This window comes from Xenopus laevis, chromosome 8L (genome assembly GCF_017654675.1).
Source record: "Xenopus laevis strain J_2021 chromosome 8L, Xenopus_laevis_v10.1, whole genome shotgun sequence".
Taxonomy (NCBI): domain Eukaryota; kingdom Metazoa; phylum Chordata; class Amphibia; order Anura; family Pipidae; genus Xenopus; species Xenopus laevis.
Genome location: NC_054385.1, coordinates 81,191,268 through 81,205,986, shown reverse-complemented (window position 1 = coordinate 81,205,986; position 14,719 = coordinate 81,191,268).

Genomic DNA, 14,719 nt, shown 5'->3' with positions numbered 1-14,719 from the left:
GTTTTCAATAAGAGCTGGCCATGTTTACAATACAGCCAAATCAGTATCTGGAATGATCCACTGAAACTCTAGAACATAGAGTTGATTATTAGTGATGGGTGAATTTGCGCCGTTTTGCTTCGCCGGAAAATTTGCGAATCGGTTTTTGACGGCAGCGCCCTTTTTTGATGCCGGCGCCCGTTTTTTTTAAATTTATTTTTGACGCCGGCGAATTTTTTCGGTGAATTTTCGCGGGCGTTTTGCGAATTTCATGAATCGCGCAAATTCGCCGCAAATTCGCACCTGGCGAATAAATTCGCCCATCACTATTGATTATTTAATGTTTGTACTTTTGCAAAACATTCTGTCATTCCTTTGAGGTTTTTAGGGATGAGCACAAACAATGAAAAGTCTAAGGGCACAGAAGTAAGACATTTTGGAAGAATGATGGTAGCAAAAACTGTTCTGCATACAGTGTCTGGCCAGAAAGTAACCTGGTTTAGCAAAGAACATTTAAATTCACAAGAGCCTGATTAAAATATTATGACATCACCACTTGGTAAAGATTAAGTAGGAATGACAAATAAGTTACTCAATGAGTGAGACTAATTCAGCTCTCTCATTTTAGTAGGTGGGACATAATGGCACCCCAGATCATGGCATATGCCACACATACATGTAAGAAACATAATGGTAAATGTATTCTTTGTGTTAATTGGCATATCTCTACCCATCATTTCAAAATGAGGTGGCTAGTTAGTTTTCTGGTCTTGCAGATTGTAAATGTATACATATTTATTAAATAAGGCATTCATATACATAAAGAGACTAAAAATCTTGAATAAAAGGGCAATATTTTTTGCTTTGTTCCACCGCTCATCCTTCCCCACAGATTTAATGCTGCACTGTTGTTATTAGAAAGCATACTCATTCTGTCAAGCCTCTCAGGCCATGATACAGTCTGGCTGCATAATAATGATAGTGACTTGATTTGTTAGATGCAGTACAGGTGCACAGAGGCCATTAAGAGCTTCCTACCTCAGCTGTTTTATTTCTGGACCATGAAAATAATAAACATACATGTAATAAATGATGGTGTACCTAGACAAGATACAAGCGTAGTTTGTAAATCAGTTATTGCCAAGAGACAGTCTGCTTTGAATAACTGTGTGGGGCTACATTAATATTTTCCGGTAGACAAATGCAAAATTAAAGGAGAAGTTCTGATTTTCAAATTGCCTTTTTTTATGTTCCACTTTACTGATACATTTAACTGCTCTTGCTATTTAAGATGTAGTCCCTGGCATTTTGGTTTTAGATGAAATGGAATATATTTTATATGGGACCTTTAATCCTTAACATTCTGCATATATCGTGGAAAATTACAAGGAATTCCCCAGGTGCTAAAGCTTTGTCTCATTTCCAGCTCAGTAAAAGCCAATCATACAGATCAGTTTGAGAAAAAATAGTGGCAAAGAACATGTAGTTACTTTAATAATAGATGCATTTTACCGTAAAAGCTAATTTTTTTGATCTATACAATTATTGATCCACTTGTGACACCTTTAAAGAAGTGTTTTGGTATATTTAACACTAGTTTCTTCACATACCTGCTAGTAGGCCGTATCACAGATTAAATGAATACACAAAATAATCAAATCTATTGTTAAAAAAAGCAACCATACCAAAATGGAGGTACTTCAGTGCTCCATGGTCCTTGAACTCCTTCCTCCTAACACATTTTGAATCATTGGACACCTTATCACAGGCCTATCTGCCTAGGTGGGATCTTCAGCCAATGCATTACAAATGGTCCACATTTCTTGTAGACCTGACTGACAGACACATATACTGATAATTTACAGTAGTGCAACATGGCTATGAATGTACGTTGGCCTGTAACTCTGTTTGATTTGTTAGCTTTGGTTAGGTAATTTGTACCATAATATATGAATATGTGTATGCAGGATTTTACAATTGCCTATAAAATTAATTGATCAAATAGCCCTAAAATCAGCACAAGCAACACAGAATACCCATGGAAAATGTGTTGCTCTTCATTTGTTGAGTAGCACATTCAGCCATCCTCAAAAAGATCTTAAGCTTCTCACACATGGGATACATTTCTCTTAGAAGGTATAGAACTGATTAATCTGCAGGTTATGTGGTCCTTGTACAGCAGTATACATTTATGATTCAAGTTGGCCTGGTCTGTATGTCTATGGATGACATGGAAGAACAGGTATATGCAAACTGATTGACTAAAACCCAATAAATACAAAATATGACATAATAAGTCAGTGATGGTGGATCAGACCAAAATTGTATCACCCACATTGATTGGTAAGGGGGCCTACACATTAACCAGCAATTGCTTGGGTCAGTTAGAATTTGACCAAAATGTATTTAAATTCAGTATCATGAAATGTTCAACCCCTTTGAGTAATATTACTTATATTGTAATATCGTGCTTCCTTTTTTTAATAGTTTTTATGTAGCATTTTAGTTTTACAGCAATACAAGAGTTTAAAGGAACAGAGATGATAGAGAAAGAAGAAGAAAAAGGATCTTCATAGTACTCTTTTCACAGATTTTTTGGGGCATTGCTAAGGCAGTATGTTTGCTTCCAGCCATGTTCCCCATATGGCTTCAAATTTATCTGGGCATCCATGCCCAGCTTCTGCCTGGGCAAGGAGTCATTGATAAGTTTTTTCCAGTTCAAAGCAGACAGCCCCGTTGACTTCCAATATAGCAGTATTGCCTTTTTTCATAATAGAACAGTTGCAGGTAACACAGTTTGACTGGGGGTCTCAGTGGTAGTGCTTCAGCTTCGTGATTTTTTTTTTTATAAAATCAGACTTTTAAAAAAATCACAAATTTTTCGGAATTTATTAAACCCAGAGGATTGAAAAGTCAGAATCTGAAAATCCGGCATTTCAGACCTGTCGAGTTTGCATATAAGTCAATGGGAGAAGTCCCAATGATTTTTTGATGTGCACTGGGTTTTTGGCAATACCCCAAAGTTTTCGGGGTTTCGGGTAAGATTCTGAGTTTTCGGGTGAAAAATCTGAAAAAAACTTGAAAATCTGATTTTTCACGATTTCTTCGGATTTTTTCCCACATACAAAATCTTCGGGAAAGTTTATTAATAAATAAGCCAAAAAAAGTGTGGATTTTGTCAGAGTTGTTTTCAGAAAATATTGAGATAAATTCGGACTTTGATAAATAACCCCCCTAGTGTATTAGACTAGCAACTACATTGGGAACTACATTATATGAGAGATCAAGCAAAGACAGAATAAGAAATAATTGGGAACTAATTGTATCTAAATCCCATTCAGTATAATACAGGATCAACAGCACTATGTTTTACTGCAGCTAGATCTTTAACTTGTTGGTAATTTATGGAAAGTGCTGTAGAGTTGCTAGAATCAGAAAAAAATGTTGGTCTCATCTAAATGCCTGGGAAGAAAACATAATTTAATTTTGCATAAAAATCATATCTATCCCTTGATTAAGCAACTAATTTTTTCTTCAGAGGCTGATTTACCCTCTTGGTTACAATTCAGCATTATTTGCAATTGTTAGTATTACAGAGTTGGCTGGCAAACCACCAATTTAGGATAACAAAGAGAACTATTTTCTCATACTTATATGAAACCTACATTTATAGTATTTACATGCTGAGGTGATTACAGCTAAATAATTTAATACCGACATATCCATTTTGTTTCATTACATTTATATTGTGAGTTTGGATGGAGGTTCTGACCTCCATTATATAGCAAATAAACACTGGTCATTTTTCCATTTGTTGACGATTTCCTTTAGAAGATTTAGAATAATTTAGTGGATTTTGTACTATTTAAAGGGATACTGTCATGGGAAAAAATTTTTTTTCAAAATGAATCACTTAATAGTGCTGCTCCAGCAGAATTCTGCACTGAAATCCATTTCTCAAAAGAGCAAACAGATTGTTTTGTATTAAATTTTGAAATCTGACATGGGGCTAGACATATTGTCAATTTCCCAGCTGCCCCTAGTCATGTGACTTGTGCTCTGATAAACTTCAATCACTCTTTACTGCTGTACTGCAAATCGAGTGATATCACCCCCTCCCTTTTTCCCCCCAGCAGCCAAACAAAAGAACAATGGGAAGGTAACCAGATAACAGCTCCCTAACACAAGATAACAGCTGCCTGGTAGATCTAAGAACAGCACTCAATAGTAAAAACCCATGTCCCACTGAGACACATTCAGTTACATTGAGAAGGAAAAACAGCAGCCTGCCAGAAAGCATTTCTCTCCTAAAGTGCACGCACAAGTCACATGACTGGGGGCAGCTGGGAAATTGACAAAATGTCTAGCCCCATGTCAGATTTCAAAATTGAATATAAAAAAATCTGTTTGCTCTTTTGAGAAATGGATTTCAGTGCATAATTCTGCTGGAGCAGCACTATTAACTGATTCATTTTGAAAAAAATTTTTTCTTCCCATGACAGTATCCCTTTAAATACTAAGGTCTATTTATATGAGGAGAAGACCTCCCAAATCTACACAGATATTGCATAGTATAAAAACAGCTATTCATTTAGAACAACATGACAAAATACAGGAACATAAAAAAGCACCAATAATAGAGCTGGGCAATGTTTTTACAGTTACTTGCCACAATGTTTTGCATTTGTTATCATAACGAAGCATGTTATAAAGGCAGGATATTCTTTAATATGTAGCTATAACAGTGCTAGCTGACAATTAAGAGAAGTTATGGTTTATTCTGTGGGTCACACATACCTTTATAAAAACCTCTTTGTAATAAGTAATTTCCACTGTTGTGAAACATATCATTATAGCAATATGGTTATTTGTTTTACAAAATGTTTTACACCATGTTTTAACTATAAATTAATGATTAATAATTTATTAATAAACTCTGAAAATATGTCTCCACAGTCACACAAATTTGTCTATCTGGACGATGCCTGGTGAACTGAGAATTTCATTGTAACCACTGAACTCAACTATATTTCTAGGCAGTTAAATCCTTAAGGCTTTGAAACAATGTGGCTTTGTGCTTGTGTGACTTTACTTAAATTATTAATGTTCTTTTCCCTTTTTTTGGTTGAATGGGTGTAACTTGTGCACTTCTAAAATATTGTTGCCAACTTTAGATGACAATTAAGAAACAGAGAAGAGCTGAAACACAGAACACAACACAGAAATTGCACACTGCTAAGATTATTAATTATTCCCGGACACTGTTGACTATGGGTGAATGATTCCATAAACAATAAAACACAATATCGTCTTTCTTCTCCTTGAGAAAGACGTGCCGGGATTTTTTTTTCACAGGTGTCAACATGTAACACATTCTTATGAGTAATTCTGAAAATGAATCTTAAGGCTCACACCTTAGTTTTCACTTGACGTGAGATGTGAGAAATAAGAGGCCAAAATATCATGCTTTAGAGTCCAAAACATATTTTGGACAGTATATTGGGCTGAAAATATAAATTTTACAGTATTTGGATTTGGGCATACGCTAACTGATCTTTAAGAGGGACTTTTTTCTCTAATTCTAGTCACAGAACCATCCAATGCCTCCTCCATATACTGTATACAGGTTCTATATTAAACTCTTTTTTATGATGTAAACTTTAGGAAGAAATATATATATGCAGCAAACATCTAATAATTTAAGCCAGTATCTGCATATGAGGACATAAGAGGCCTACCTGGGTAATGGGAAAAGCCACACACTAAGGGGCAATGTAACAAAACTTGCAAAGTGAACAAAAATTTGCAAGTTTTCAACGAATTTCTCGAAAAATTCACGAAACAGCGAAAATTTCTCTTGGAAATGCGGAAATTTGCTGTGAATTCTCGCCTGCCAAATTCGCTATCCATAACTGTCTAATTTATCTATAATATTGACTCTGGATATTAAGTCTGGCAGAAATTCCCTTTCTAAGACCTATTTTCTCTTTCCTCTCCTAGTCTCAGTCCTGATGTTTATCTCAGTCTCAGACTTTAACAAAAAAGTCACAAAAACTTTGAACCAGGGCAAAGACAGAAAAAATGGGATGGTTAAAAAGGAGCAAGCACAGAGAATGCTGGGAAACTTCCCTGAATTTTGCTCAAAGTTGACAAAGGACAATGTCAAACAATAAATATTCATACAACAGACACCAAGGGGGTTATTTTACTAAAATCAGAATTTACTGTATCTCACTATTTAAATAAAAAAGCAATGACCAAACTCCCATACCTGATTTTACCTTATTTATTATTAAAAAAGCTTTTTGTTTTTTTTTCCCAAATCGCTTCTTTTTTCTAGCTTTTTCACGAAAAGCCCGAATTTTTTCGAATTTTAGTCCAAAATTAGAGGATTTTCAGGCTAATTCCAGCACAGACCACAGAAACTTCAAAATATGATAGGAACATCTGCCATTGACTTACATACAACCTCGGCAAGTCTGAGATGGCGGATTTTTTGAATTCAGGCTTTTTGCAGAATTGGGATTTAATAAAATTAGAGTTTTTTTTTAAAAAAATGAAAAATTTGAGTTTTGCCCCAAAAAGCCAGACCAGAGTTTAGTAAATAACCCCCCAAATGCCACCTGTTTTGTTGCAACCTGTTTCAAACTTTATCTGTGGTTTAGTACTTTCTGATTTCTTAGCTGATTTAACATATTAATTTTAACTGATCCTTAAAAAACCCCAAAACAAAAACTGGTGGCTTTATAAAAATGTTTTGAAAATGCCCAGATGATTAGGAAAAAAGTTTGCTTTCGTAAAGGATGAAAGGGTTAATTTACAAAGCCATCTGAAAGCACAGTGGGGGCACATTTACTTAGCACAAGTGAAGGAATAGAATAATAAATACTTCGAATTTCGAATCGAATTGGCTACTTCGACCTTTGACTACGACTTCGAATCGAACGATTCAAACTAAAAATCATTCGACTATTCGACCATTCGATAGTCGAAGTACTGTCTCTTTAAAAAAAACTTCGACCACCTACTTCGCCACCTAAAACCTACCGAACATCAATGTTAGCCTATGGGGAAGGTCCCCATAGGCTTTCCTAGCTTTTTTTGATCAAAGGAAAATCGTTTCGATTCGAAGGATTTAATCATTCGATTGAACAATTTTTCCTTCGATCGTACGAACTAAGGAAATGCAGTAAATCCTTTAACTTCGATATTCGAAGTCGAAGGATTTTACTTTGATGGTCAAATATCGAGGGTTAATTAACCCTCGATATTCGACCCTAAGTAAATGTGCCCCTGGGTGTCCTACCTATCAGCAGTCAATTTACACAGTATTTAAAAAGGGGGCTAGTACATCCTTATGTCAGTTGCACCTTTAGTGGCACACCCAGGCTGGGTGGAGTGCACAGCAGTCAGTTGATCATGGAGGCAAGCAAGCTGGGGGTATACGTGGCACATATACAATATGTCCATGAACACGAACAGTGCAATTAGAGGCTGCTAACACACAATTCCTTCTCAGGCAAAACTCTTTGTGTTCCTCTTTCTAAATCAAACTTTAATGTTTAACAGGTATGGGATTAGCTATCAAGAAAGGTGATCATGCAGATATAATAAACAGATAAAGATACAGATTCAATAATTAAGTAAAAATGAGGTATACTTCTACAGGAACAGGATGCTCAGGGTTACACAAACTGTGGTCAGACACATGGATTCTTGGAATATGCAGAATGTATTATTTTATGTTGGTAAATCTTGTAAAAATATGTGCTTGAAATTCTAAAAGAAACATTGCAGCCTGTGAATTAATTGCGGAAGCTTAAGTGCCAAGTTTCAGAAGAATTTCACTGCTGGATTAGTTGAATAGAATATTTTGAAACAAAACGTGAAAGCCTTAGAGGAAGGTCACACATTCTGCATTAGTCTGGATACTTTTGTCACTACTCTACATCACCAGTCAATACAATCCATTCAGCTCTAAAAGGTGCCAGCTACCGCTAGCTCTTCAATGCATTTCACTCTCTACCAGAAACATTATCAAATGGTCTGAGTCTCTAAATGATCTATCATCAATTATGAAAACAATTTGATAAAACGTGTTCTTCACAACATATATGACCTTGATTTCTCATTCCCTCTTCTATAGTCATTACATGAAGCTCACAGCCCGACAAGGTTTGCTTTGTGTCTTAAATGACTGTTTTTTTGGCATAACCCTTGTGTTTCAATCCACTGTTTGGATAAGATAAAAGAAGTGACAGAAAAGTACCCTTGTACATTTTTATTGACAGATGGATGCTAAACTGCAACACAAAGCCATGTGTTTGCAAGCATCGAACAACTAGTGGATAGAAGCCTCTTTGTGTCATTTTGATTTAAAGCTCAATAGTGGCCTTAGTTAAAAAAATACGTTAAAGGGTAAAAAACCCTTAAAAACATTGCCTTATTAAATTAAAAGAAAATTCCTAGACTTTGTTAATATTTCCAGGGATATTTAAGCTCTCTACTCTATAATTACAAATACACCAAACATCAAACTTTAACCAACAGTTTTAGTTGCACTTTCTGCACTAGCAATGTGCAAACTTTTACTCAAACTTTATTGTAACCCTGTTGGCATAGTGATATTGGGAGGGCTGGGTACCTGGTTCTTGTTAGTCAGTGCCAACAAGGGCCTCACTGTCTACTACTAAACTAGTAAAGTAAGGAATAAGTTGTGAATAAGTATTCACAGTCCAAGTAAATACAGTAACTGTAAATCTTCAAGTGCACCTTTAGCACATTGTCACTTTTAACACTCACTCCAAAGTAGACTTCTGATATGTCAACCTTAATCTTTGGTTGAGTCCAGCACTTATAGACACTCAGTACACATACCAGCCCCTTTGGACACACTGGTGGGGACCCACTACAGGTTACTGTTTCTCCAGTCAGAGTTACTCACAGGATATCAATCTTTCAAGGCACAGGACCTTCCTTGTACCAATCTGCTTCAAATGATCTTTTCTACAGTGGTCTTCCAACTCTCTGGGCCTAAATGCAAGGTTTTGACTTCTAGTACTCCCATTCAGGCTTGCTCTGTCAGGCTTCCCAGGTCCAGCAACTTTCTGGTAGCTCCCAGGCTACTTTGCAACTTCCTACAGCCTTGAGATTGGTGTTCAGCTGGGTGCTAAGCAATTGTCGACAATAAACGTGTTGGCTCACAGTGCCTGTCTTCCCCAATGGACCACTACTGGAGGATGGTGCAGGGACCCAGCACTACCTTTTCATAGTATCTTAAAAGTTTTGAATAGGCTTCAGTTGTTCATAAAGTAAGGATTTATCCTGGTTACTGACTATTTTTCCAAATATGAAGCTGGGGTCTCCCTGCTGTAGTGTCCTCTTATTGTTGCCTGCTAGTTAGATCCAAAAAGACACTCCTAGTGCCTTGCATCTATTCACATAGGCTAGTGATGTCTAATCAATCATTTCTTCTTGTAAGCAAAAATAACTTGCAATCTGGGGCACATTTATTCAAATTCTGTTTACATTTTTTGCCATGAATTGAGAATATTGTGGTTGCAAATTTGAATACTTTCATATTCATAGCTTTCCAAAATCAAGTTTTCAAGATTTATCAATTAAAAAACAATCTCAAAAATGTTAATGAAAAAGGCTTAGCAAGTCAACAGGAGGGGGCCGATTCACTAAGGGTCGAATATCGAGGGTTAATTAACCCTCGATATTCGACTAGGAATTAAAATCCTTCGACTTCGAAGTCGAAAGGATTTAGCGCAGATAGTTTGATCGAACGATCGAAGGATAGTTCCTTCGATCGAACGATAAAATGCTTCGAATCTAACGATTCCAAGGATTTTAATCCAACGATCGAAGGAATATCCTTCGATCAAAAAAAGTTAGCCAAGCCTATGGGGACCTTCCCCATAGGCTAACATTGACTTCGGTAGCTTTTAGATGGCGAACTAGGGGGTCGAAGTTTTTTTTAAAGAGACAGTACTTCGACTATCGAATGGTCGAATAGTCGAACGATTTTTACTACGAATCCTTCGATTCGAAGTCGTAGTCGAAGGTCGAAGTAGCCCATTCGATGGTCGAAGTAGCCCAAAAAAATACTTCGAAATTCGAAGTTTTTTACCTTCGAAACCTTCACGCGAAGTTAGTGAATCGGCCCGAGGTGTCTTTTCAATATCCAAGCTATGTTATAATCATATAAAACCTAAAATTCTGTAAAATTAATTAAATAATGTCATTTATATCGCAAGTGATTTTTTTTTTTGCAATTAACACAATCAAGTTTTTCCAATTCAAATTATTTGTAAACATGCTAGCGATTGAGGAAAAAGATGTTTGTGGAAACAGTAAACTGTGCCTTTAGAAAGCTTTGTAAACTTTTGGGAAGAAATTATACCTTAATGCAGGGATCCCCAACCTTTAGAACCCATGAGCAACATTTAGAAGTAAAAGAAGTTGGGGAGCAACACTAGAATGAAAAATGTTCCTGGGGTACCAAATAAGGGCTGTGATTAGCCATTTAGTATCCCCTATGTGGATTGTCAATCTACATTGAGGCTCTGTTTGGCAGTGCACCTGGTTTTTATGCAACTAAAACTTGCCTCCAAGCCTGTAATTCAAAAATAAGCACCTGCTTTAAGGCCACTGGGAGCAACATCCATGGGGTTGGGGAGCAACATGTTGCTTACGAGCTACTGGTTGGGGATCACTGCCTTAATGGATACCAACCTTTGTCAAGTATGTAGATATTGTTTTAAAGACCTAAGGATTTTGCAGTTTTCTCTTCTGTTTTATAGTAGAAACACAATATAAAGGCCTGTGCGTCCCTTTTTATTCACATAGTTTTTTTTTTAAATAAACTAAAGAACATGGAGCAAAATAAACAGAGTTTATACAAGAAGCCAAAATATATGTTTGGGGTTTTTTGAAAATGAGAAATGGTTAGGAACCCTTTCCAAGTCATTTTGTTCTATCATAAAAAAAATGTGATGGTATAAAACAGCTCATCTATGGTCGTTTAACACCCACCTCTTAAGCATTTTGTATCTTTAGTAAGTGACAGTTTGTGCAAATTGCTGGTGAAGAACCTTAATGTCTAATTACATTTCAGAGATGTTCGGAATTTTGAAGACATGTGATTGATGCCCATCTAGGTACATGTGTTTAATGGAGTCCTTTTGACACAATCTGCAAAAAGCCCATTTAACGGCTGATGTTTTGTTTTGATCTGTGTTGTCATTTTTTTCATTGCTGATTAAAATTAAAAATGCGCCTGGCAAATTCATTGTAAATTTATTTTTTTTTTTTCATAGGAATCGAAGGGTACAAATTATTTTGTCAATCATCCAGCCATCAATTCTGACTGATAATTGTGACTTATTCTCTTCCTGTGATTCTTTTCTTTTCTTTTTCCTTGCCAGATCATCTACCATCAAAACATTGCAGTAAAGTTTCTTCAAGCACCTGTGGCACAGAAAAATACTAGCCCAACAATGTTATTTTTAACTAAATGCAATTCTATCATCTTGCTTCATTCATTGTACAATGTTAGTTCCAATGATAACTTTTTTTAGTTCAGTCACATAGCCAATACAGTGAAATCACCCAGGCTTTTATTGTTAATTAACCCTGCTAGAGAATGCTTGCTAAAATGACAATTTAAGCTATATAATGTATGAGTGTGTCCTGCAGCACTGCTATTTGGGGGCAATTGTAGGTCCCCAGCAACTGGCAGTTGCCAAACTGACTCGAGCTTAGAAATACAATGTATAAAAGCTGGCATTGCTAATATTTCAAAGAATTAATAATTCTGCAACTAAAGGCTATACGAGTAAGATGTCTTAGTTATCAGAGGTGTCCCACAATGAAAAGAACAATTTTCTGAAAGAAAACAGCTCATGGTAGCCAAAGGTCAAGAGAAAAGTCCACCCAAGGTTAAAACAACACACATACTGCCTCCACACCATTCTCCATACCTAACATGGCTAGGGAACGAGGGCTTCCCTATGGCACTATCAAACACAATCCACAAAATAAAAGACACAGAAGACAACAATATGATAGACAACCTCTGGAAAGAGAAAACTACAATACGCTCAACAGCACAAAAATATCATATACTACGAACAAATATAAACATAGATACAGAAGAATCTCTCTCATTCAAAACACTTACACCACAAATTCCTATCACGGAGATTTTAAAATCTCATATACACATAACTCAACTTTTACCAACTAGCAGATACCAAGAAATGGCATTACAACTTCTTCACAATTCATATCTAACACCTGAAAAACAATTTAAGATGTGAACTCTCCCCTCAGACAGGTGCATTCGATGCACGGCTCCCAAGGCGGATCTTTTACACATGCTTTTGGTCATGCCACCGAATACAAAACATTTGGCTGGAAGTAACCTCCTATTTGATGCAGAAAGTGAACAAACCAATTCAACCAACTATAGACTGAGCTCTATTTAGTATTGTTCAACACTACCCAAATTTAAATAAAATGGAGAAACATTTGGCAACTAGATTGGCAGCAGTGTATTGGAAAAAACAGAAACAACACCATATCTTTCATATGGACTGGCTGGAAGCCACGACAAAAAAAGAAAAAATTATTTTCCACTTGGACCACATACATTAAGGGGCAAATTTACTTATGGTCGAATATCGAGGGTTAATTAACCCTCGATATTTGACTGCCGAATGGAAATCCTTCGACTTCGAACATCGAAGTTGAAGGATTTACCGAAATTTGTGAAAGGATTTTAATCCATCGATCTAACGATTTTTCTTCAACCTAAAAATTGTTCCAAAGCCTATGGGGACCTTCCCAATAGGCTAACATTGACTTCGGTAGGTTTTAGGTGGCGAACTAGGGGGTCGAAGTTTTTTTCCTAAAGATACAGTACTTCGACTATCGAATGGTCAAATAGTCGAACGATTTTTACTTCGAATCGAAGTCATAGTCGAAGGTCGAAGTAGCCAATTCGATGGGCGAAATAGCCAAAAAAACATTTGAAATTTGAAGTGTTTTTTAATCTATTCCTTCACTCGAACTAAGTAAATGGGCCCCTAACAGTCTCCCCTCACCACTTAAGATGGCCATAGATGTTGAGATTTTTAAAAGATCCGATCATCATCGTGAGACCATAATTATCTCGGAACGATCGTACTATCATACGAATTGTCCATCAACTAAAAAGACCAATTTGCCAGGAAAACAAAGGGTAGCTGCCTGCTTGGCCCTGCAAACATAGATAGATTGCACTGGGACCAACAAAGATTCTTTTACCTGGCTGATCAATTTCCTGACAGATGTCGGCCGAACAATCGTAAGATTGTTCGAATCCCACTAACCGCACAATAATTTCGAAGGATTGGTTGGACTTCGCTAAAATCGGTCGTTCGGCAAGAGAAATCTTTGTGTACTTAATTTACTACCCACACCTTCATAAATTCAATGTAGTATGATATAGAACTTTTAAAGGGCAACTCATTGTTGCAAGAAACTAATAACTGCATTCAAAACAGGCTTCAAGGAACAAGACCAGCTACTAGCTCACCCCCCAGGAGTCACCGTACTAACAGGCTTTTGACATCTTATCTAAGGTAAATTATTCTAGCCTGTTAAGATTTTTTTTACATTTTTAACTGATCTCGGAATTGGATATATAAGAATGTAAGACTATGCTACAGAAAGGTAATGTTATGTTAACTTTGTTTATGTTTAACCTTCTTCTTTTTAAAATTTCTTTAATTCTCCTCACTGAATGCATGTTCTTTTAACATCAACAATTAATATGCACCAATAATTGGACATACGTAATGTCCAAAGAATGTATAAAATGCTTTGAAAACGAATAAAAACAATTAAAAAAAAAACAACACACACAGAACTTCTATGGATACTACGTAAATGTTCCTTCATTAGCTTCATTAAAGAACACAAATAAAATAAATCTGTAGGAATTATATACTGCGTTGTATAACACATATACAATGTATGTACGCACAAACATCTACATATACATATGAGCTTGGTGCTGCTTTATATATTTTCTATGCATTCACTAATTCAGAGTTTGTGCATGTAACACTTCAGTTTGTAAATGATGGGAACGTCTCAACAGTGGGTCAGTCTCTTACAGTTCCTTCGTACCAATAGTATGTTGCATCTTTTTCATTTTCATTTTTATTATAGATTAATTATTTATTATTAATTAATACAATTTTAAATAAAAATAGAGTTAAACATTTGAACTTGATGGATGTGTGTTTTGTTTTCAACCTAACTTACTATTTTACTTACTATGTTACTAAAATAACCTTCATAAAAGCATTAAGAAATTGCTTGTACAGAGCAACATGTAAAATAACGTAGAAAGAAGCGAGGAAAGGAAAAGAAAGAAAGACAAGAGGTAGCATCCTGATGATACTATTTCAATGCTCGTTTATAATTTTCAGACTCCTTGAAAAGGAGGGTATGTTGCAGTTTAGTTAGTTATTGTAAGCCACTGTAATGGGGGATTAAATCGTGAGCTGGTGTCCAATAGATCACAAAAACCAAGTTTGGGCCACACACAACACAACTAGATGATTCTTTTGTGAACATACTTTTATTCTTATTTCCTATGTAATGCAATGAAGTTACCTTCTTTGTCGTAGTAGAACACCTAAGGTGTTAGACTATGATGGGATAACTCTACTATAATAATTAA